The 6810-nt window shown below is 39.7% G+C and overlaps 1 long non-coding RNA gene across 1 annotated transcript; it reads right to left on the reverse strand.

Annotated features, from left to right (window-relative positions):
- Positions 1-1525: 1525 nt before the first annotated feature.
- Positions 1526-5978, reverse strand: LOC110743874. The gene is made up of 2 exons (XR_002523646.1): positions 5241-5978; positions 1526-2610 (listed from the first exon to the last, which is right to left on the reverse strand). It is a non-coding gene; the product is annotated as an uncharacterized LOC110743874 (long non-coding RNA).
- Positions 5979-6810: the final 832 nt, after the last annotated feature.

Below are 6810 nucleotides of genomic sequence, written 5' to 3' on the forward strand. Positions count from 1 at the left end.
AATTACTTTTAGGATTTTTGCCACTTCTGATCATGTACCACTTTTTTACATTTCTTATGTCATATTTTTCTTTAAGATGACTTAATTTGAAACTTAAATACATTTGTTTTAAAAAAGACTTTATCACTCCTGTAAATAGGAAACCAGCATCACTCGCTATAAACAGATAGTAATTGTGTGCTGATTGTGGTGGATCGTGTCTGTAATACCAGCACTTTGGGAAGCCAAGGTGGGAGGATCACTTGAGCCCAGAAGTATGAGACCAGCCTGGGCAACACAGCAAGACCCCATCTCTACAAAAAATAAAAAATTAGCCGGATGTGGTGCTGTATGCCTACAGTCCCAGCTACTTGAGGAGCTGACAGGGGAGGATCCCACCTCCTGAGTCCAGGAGTTAGAGGCTGTAGTGAGCTGTGATAGCGCCACTGCACTCAGCCTGGGCAACAGAGTGAGACACTACATCAAAAAAGAAAAGACAGTAATTGTGAAAATAAAGAAAATAAAAACCAATGTTATTATATTTTAGTTAAATACCATCATCTCAGAAGGCTGTGATCCCAAAATCTGCTATCTTTTTGTTGAAAAATAGAGTAGTGAACACCAGAAGTGTTATATATGTGCTAACATCAAACTAAGACTTTTCTCCTGAGGCAATCAAAAGAACTGAAGAAAACTGGAAAAGGAAAAACCTGCCTCTGCCATGTCCCCTCCTGCCGTTCTCCATTGCCTCATCCTGTGTTAGCTCCCGGGGCCTCCATGCTGTTCTGTTCCACCAGTTCACTGAGTTCACTCCTGTCTCAGTACCTTCACACTTGCGGTTCCCTCCAACCGGATACATAAGTTTTCCCCAGATCCTTACAGAGTTCCATCGCTCACTCGCCTCTACTCAAAGGCTGTTTTTCCTTTTCTTTTCTTTCTTTCTTTCTTTCTTTTTTTTTTTTTGAGACGGAGTCTGGCTCTGTTGACTAGGCTGGAGTGCAATGGTGCAATCTCAGCTCACTGCAACCTCTGCCTCCTGGGTTCAAGCAATTCTCCTGCCTCAGCCTCTGGAGTAGCTGGGATTACAGGTGCCTGCCACCATACCTGGCTAATTTTTGTATTTTTAGTAGAGACAGGGTTTCACCATGTTGGCCAGGCTGGTCTCGAACTCCTGACCTCAGGTGATCTGCCTGCCTCAGCCTCCCAAAATGCTGGGATTACAGGTGTGAGCCACTGCGCCCGGCCAAATGCTGCTTTTTCTAATAGGTGTTCCCTGACTGACCACAGTCAGTAAAATAGCTCCTCATTCATTCATTCATTCATTCATTCATTCATTCTGGGTGAACTTCCATTGCAGCCCAGCTATTTGGCTTCCTTCCTTGTCTTACCCTGTTTTTTTCTGAATGGCTGGATTCTCTTTGTTATATAGCCAACCAAAAATATAATTTATTCTTCTCTTGTTAGTTAAATAATATTGTTTGGTTTATAGGTAGGGTTAATTTTTATTTAAAAACATATATGTGTAAAAATTACAGAAGAATATATGAAACACTTTAACCATATAATCTTCGGGTAGTAGGAGTTGTGGTGATTTTTATTTCCTTTGTTATACTTTTCTGTATTGACTGATTTTATTCCCAGTAAATTCAGTTTAAGATGACAAAATCTCTGTTTTTTGTAGTCATAAACTTGTACTAGTCATAAACATGTGCTAGCTCCATGTGAAAAAATTAGTGCTGTTCAACATAAATTCTCAGGATATTATACTCGAGGGCCAGTAAGAATAAGAGCAAAGAAACAAGCTTTAAGGCGAGTAAATTAGATGACGAGAGAAAACCTAGTCTACAAAGTTACCATTTAAATCCTTAACTCCAGGCAGCTATTTCATAAATGGTTTTGTTTGGTCATACAAGTTGACCATGGGTCACATAAGGTAATGTTAAAATCACAAGTCAGGGTTTCTGTCTGACTGCTGGTGGGCCAGATATCTTCCCCTCCCATGAAAGAAAAATCATTCTGTAGTGTTAAGAATCTTGTCAAGTCTGTAGTAATGAGCACTTCCTCTTCCCCCACCAAGCCCCTCACCCCAAATTCTGCTTGGGGCATTATACTGCAGGCTAATGATGTAAACAAAATTAAGATTGGTTAAATTAATAATTCCACGTTCCCAATTAAGAATTTATTTTGCGCTTAAGATATTGATCCATAGTCCTGTGTATATTTTTAATGCAAGCAAATATTAGTGAAGCAAATTTGTCATTTTCATTTGTGTATTTTGGACAAAGGTTTGTTTATACTCAGTGAAATGTTAATTTGTCTGGTTATTTCTCCTTTTCCCAGCAAAGAATATTTAATCTCCTTTCTGAAAATGATTCGATTTGGGCAGCAAATCCTATGCTGAGAATTCTTCCCAGATCTCAAGTTATATAACTGAACAGATGGCATTCGCATGGCTTTGACAGGTCAGGCTGCGATCACAGGACATCCTGAGGAAACAGCTCGGAAGCCTTCCCAAGGAGAGTGGGAAGATCCCGTGAGTGAGCAGGCATGTGTGGCTGTGGGATTGGGTGAAGAAATGCACTCTGACTCAGCTTCCCATCTTCACGGCCCAGGAGCAAATTCTTCAGGATCCTGAAAGAGGTACAAATAATCCTGCAGAAACTAGTGGTACATTTGATTGAATCAGAAAAATAAACAAATCTTTCCTGTGGGAGAAAACAAAGTTTCTCAGGGAATGTGATACAGGGAGAGTGATTTGGTTTGCGGTCATGGTTGAAATGCCACAGGTAGATGGACAGTGAATTGGATGTGTTCTAATTGTATCTTGGGCTTGCAGCATGATGGGGCAAAAATGGGAAAAATATCCCTGTCTTCACAGAGTTTGCAGCTTACTGGGAGAGAAAAAAATCAGTCGCTCAGTCAATAAATACATGAACAAATACACACATGACTGTGATAAGGGCCAAGGAGAAAACAAAATATGCCGGGAAGGGGGATACAGAGATGTGTGTATAAAATTTTAGATAGAAATCCTCTTTTAAAAAGTATGTCATTTGAGTAAAGAAAGACCTGACGGAAATGAGAGAGAAAACCATGTGTATAGCAGGGAAAGAGAACTCCAGTGAGCGGAGACAGCCAATGCAAATGCCCTGAGCCAAGGGAAATGCCCGGAGTGTCCAGGGACCCATAAAAATCCCAGTGCGGCAAAAGCAGAGTACACCGGGAAAGAAGTGTGCAAGATGAGGTTTGAAAGCCAATGTGAGGTCAGATCATACAGAGTCTTAAAGCTCACAGCCTGGAATTGCCATTTCTTCTGAGTGAGATGGAAAATATTAGAAGGGTTTGGAGCAGACAAATGACATGATTTGGATTATTGTTTACTGGGATCACTCTTTGGAGGAAATAGATTGTGGGGCAGCAAGGGCAGAGGCAAGGGGCAGAGCAGTGAGGGGCAGGGAAGAAGCATCTAGAAGGTTATTGAGATAACCCAGGCAAGAGAGGAAGGTGGATTGGACCAGGATGGTGGCAATCTAAGCAGCAAGAAGTGGGTAAATTCTGGACATATTTTGAAGGTAGAATCAACAGGTCTGGTTAATGGATTAGATGCATTGTATGAGAGAAAAAAAAAGAGGAGTTCAGAGTTATTCCAAGGTTTGGGTGCTACACACTGGAAAGACGGAGTAGATGTGAGAAGCTTAATAAGAAGGAGGAGAATGTGGGAAGGGCAGGTTTGGAGGATATCAGGACATCTGTTTGGAATATATTATGTTTGAGATGTTGAGTGGGCAATTTAATGCACAAGTCTGATGTGCTAAGGAGAGATTTGGGCTGAAAATATAAATAAGACAGTCATCAGTACAGACATGGCATTTAAAGCCGTGAGGCTCCATGAGTTCACCTAGTGATGGATAGTGCGTACAGAAACTAAGAGAATATGCAGACAGTGATAGTCTGTATGGAATGCTGCTGGTAAGTCCAATGAGGCAAGCTGACCATTGAGTTTAGCCATATGCAAGTCATCACTGATCTTTATAAGACCAGCTTTTTAGAATCTAGAGCAAAAGGTTTGCTGGACTGGGTTCAAGAGAGAATGCAGACATTGGACAGCAAACAAAGACACTCCATTCAAAAACATTTGCTTTACAGGGAAGAGGAGAGATAGTGGTAGTTGGATGGGAAGATGGGATCAAGAGAGGATTTTTAAATTTTTTTAATTGAAGTACTATATATATGGTAAAGATGCTTACTGCTTGTGTATCGCTCCATAATTTCCACAACCAAACACACCCAAGTAACTAGTACTCATTTCAAGAAAAATAATATTGCTAGTCCCCAAAGTCTCCTGCCTGCTCCCTCTCAATCACTGTCCCCACCCAAGGGCAACAACTATCTTGAACTGACTTCTAAAACCCAATTCATTTTCCTACTTTTGTACTTTGCATAAATGAAATCATACAGTTCATGCTTTTCTGCATCTGGTTTCTTTGCCTGTATGTTACATTTGTCATATTCATCTATATTGTTGCCTGTAGTGACGGTTTGATCATTCTTATTGCTATATAATAATCTATTGTGTGAGTATACCAAGATTTATTGATCCCTTCTACTGCTGCTGGACACATGGGTATTTTCCAGTTTTACAAATAGTGCTCCTATGAGCATTCTAGTACATGTCGTTTGGTGAGCGACATTTTATTGGGTATATTGCATACACATTTTATTGGGTATATTTCTGTGAGTGGAATTGCTGGGGCATAGAGAATGCGTATGTTCAGGTTTAGTTTTCCAAAATAGATACATCGATTTATGCTCCCACCAGCACTGTAAGAGAGACTTTATCAGTAATAGGGGTGATGTTATAATATCTTCATCTGTTACTCCTTTGTCTTATATCTTAATTTTTTGAGAATGAAGGGGGTGAAGAGGGGTAGTGATTACTGGGCCCCCTCAAAATCTTAAGGAAGAGACTGCTGCTCATAGGGTTGTTGTGAGGAGTGACCCACTGTAAAATACCTGGCATCATCCGGGCCCAGGACATGTATCCAGCATATGTTAGTTGTCACTCTAATTTTGTAGTCACCCTCTCAGCCTTGTCTCCAGGCAGAGGTCAAGGTAAAGCAGTGATAACTGCAGTTTCCTTCTCCTCCAAATCACACTCATCCATCCAATTTGCTTTATAGCACTGGGAAAGGGTGAGCGCTCAGGGTGCTTCACTGACCATATTGCAGGACCAAGAATAAGTAGCACAGAAGCTCACATACCCCTCTTCATAAATTTCTCTGCCTCCTTCTGTTAGACCAGGCGTTTCATCAGGTTCCTGAAGGGGTTAAAGAAGAGTCCTGTGTTCGATTTCATTGCAAGTCATCTAATAAACCCTCTATAGAAAAAGCATACTCTAGAGATGGTTTATACCACCATTGAACTCTAATAGTAGCAATCCTAAGGAGGGCTGGTTAAATTATAGCTGGACGTAATTCCTTGCCATTTGTCGCTATCTGGAGATGTTCATTGTTTATTAACGAATAAATTTAATATACTTCTGCATTAAAAAAATTTCTTTCCTTATAGCTGTGTCCATCCAAAAGAAGCATATGTGATTAAAATCATCACCAAGGAGATGAACTGATTTTTACAGGATTGTGTCTGATTATATCTTTTATTCCCACATCAAAACATATTTCAGTGATGTAATCTAGGTAAAACCAAAATCTTCTCTATAGTGTATTTATATATACTAAAAGGATATATATACACACTTTAATTTTTAGAACAGTTTGGACTTTCAAAAAATTATAAAGATAGTAAAGAGAGTTCCTATGTGCTCCATATCCAGTTTCTCCTATTATTAACAACTTATATTTGTATAGTACATTTGTTATAATTAGTGAATCACTACCTGTATATTATTAACAAGTCAATACTTTATTCAGATTTCCTTTGTATTTATCTAATGTCCTTCTTTATTTTTGTTTGAAACAGAGTTTTGCTCTTGTCACCTAGGCTGGAGTGCAATGGTGTGATCTTGGCTCCCTGCAACCTCTGCCTCCCCGGTTCAAGCGATTCTCCTGCCTCAGCCTCCTGAGTAGCTGGGATTACAGGTGCCCGCCACCATGCCCAGCCAATTTTTAAATTTTCAGTAGAGACGGGGTTTCACCCTGTTGACTGGGCTGGTCTCGAACTTCTGACCTCTGGTGATCCACTTGTCTTGACCTCCCAAAGTGCTGGGATTACAGGCATGAGCCACTGCACCCGGCCCCTAATGTCCTTCTATTTCAGAATCCCATCCAGGATACCATATTACATTAGTTGTTGTGTTTCCTTAGGCTCCTCTTGGCTGTGATGATTTTTCAGATTTACCTTGTTTTTGAGGAATACTCATCAAATATTTTGTAGATTGCTCCTTAATTGGTATTTATTTGATTTTTTTTTTTTTTTTTTTTGCATGATTAGACTGGATTATGGGTTTTTGGGTAGAAAACCACAAAGATAAAGAGGCTTTTTGTTGCATTGTATCATGGGTACATTCCATCAACATGACTTATTACTGTTGATATTGATCTTGATTGCTCGGCTCAGGTAATTTGTCATGTTCTTCACCGTAAAGTTAAACCATGTCTATGCTGCACCCTTTGGAAGGAAGTTACTACATACAGCCCACATCAAAGGAGTAGGGGGTTATGTTCTACCTCTTTGAGTGTAGAATATCTACAGAAATTATTTGGAATTCTTCTGCATGGGAGATTTGTCATTTTCCTTGATTTATTTATTCAATTATTCATTTATAATAGTGTGAACTCATAGTTATTTAATACTTTCAGTTATAGTTTAATA

This window comes from Papio anubis, chromosome 7, assembly GCF_008728515.1.
Source record: "Papio anubis isolate 15944 chromosome 7, Panubis1.0, whole genome shotgun sequence".
Taxonomy (NCBI): Eukaryota; Metazoa; Chordata; class Mammalia; order Primates; family Cercopithecidae; genus Papio; species Papio anubis.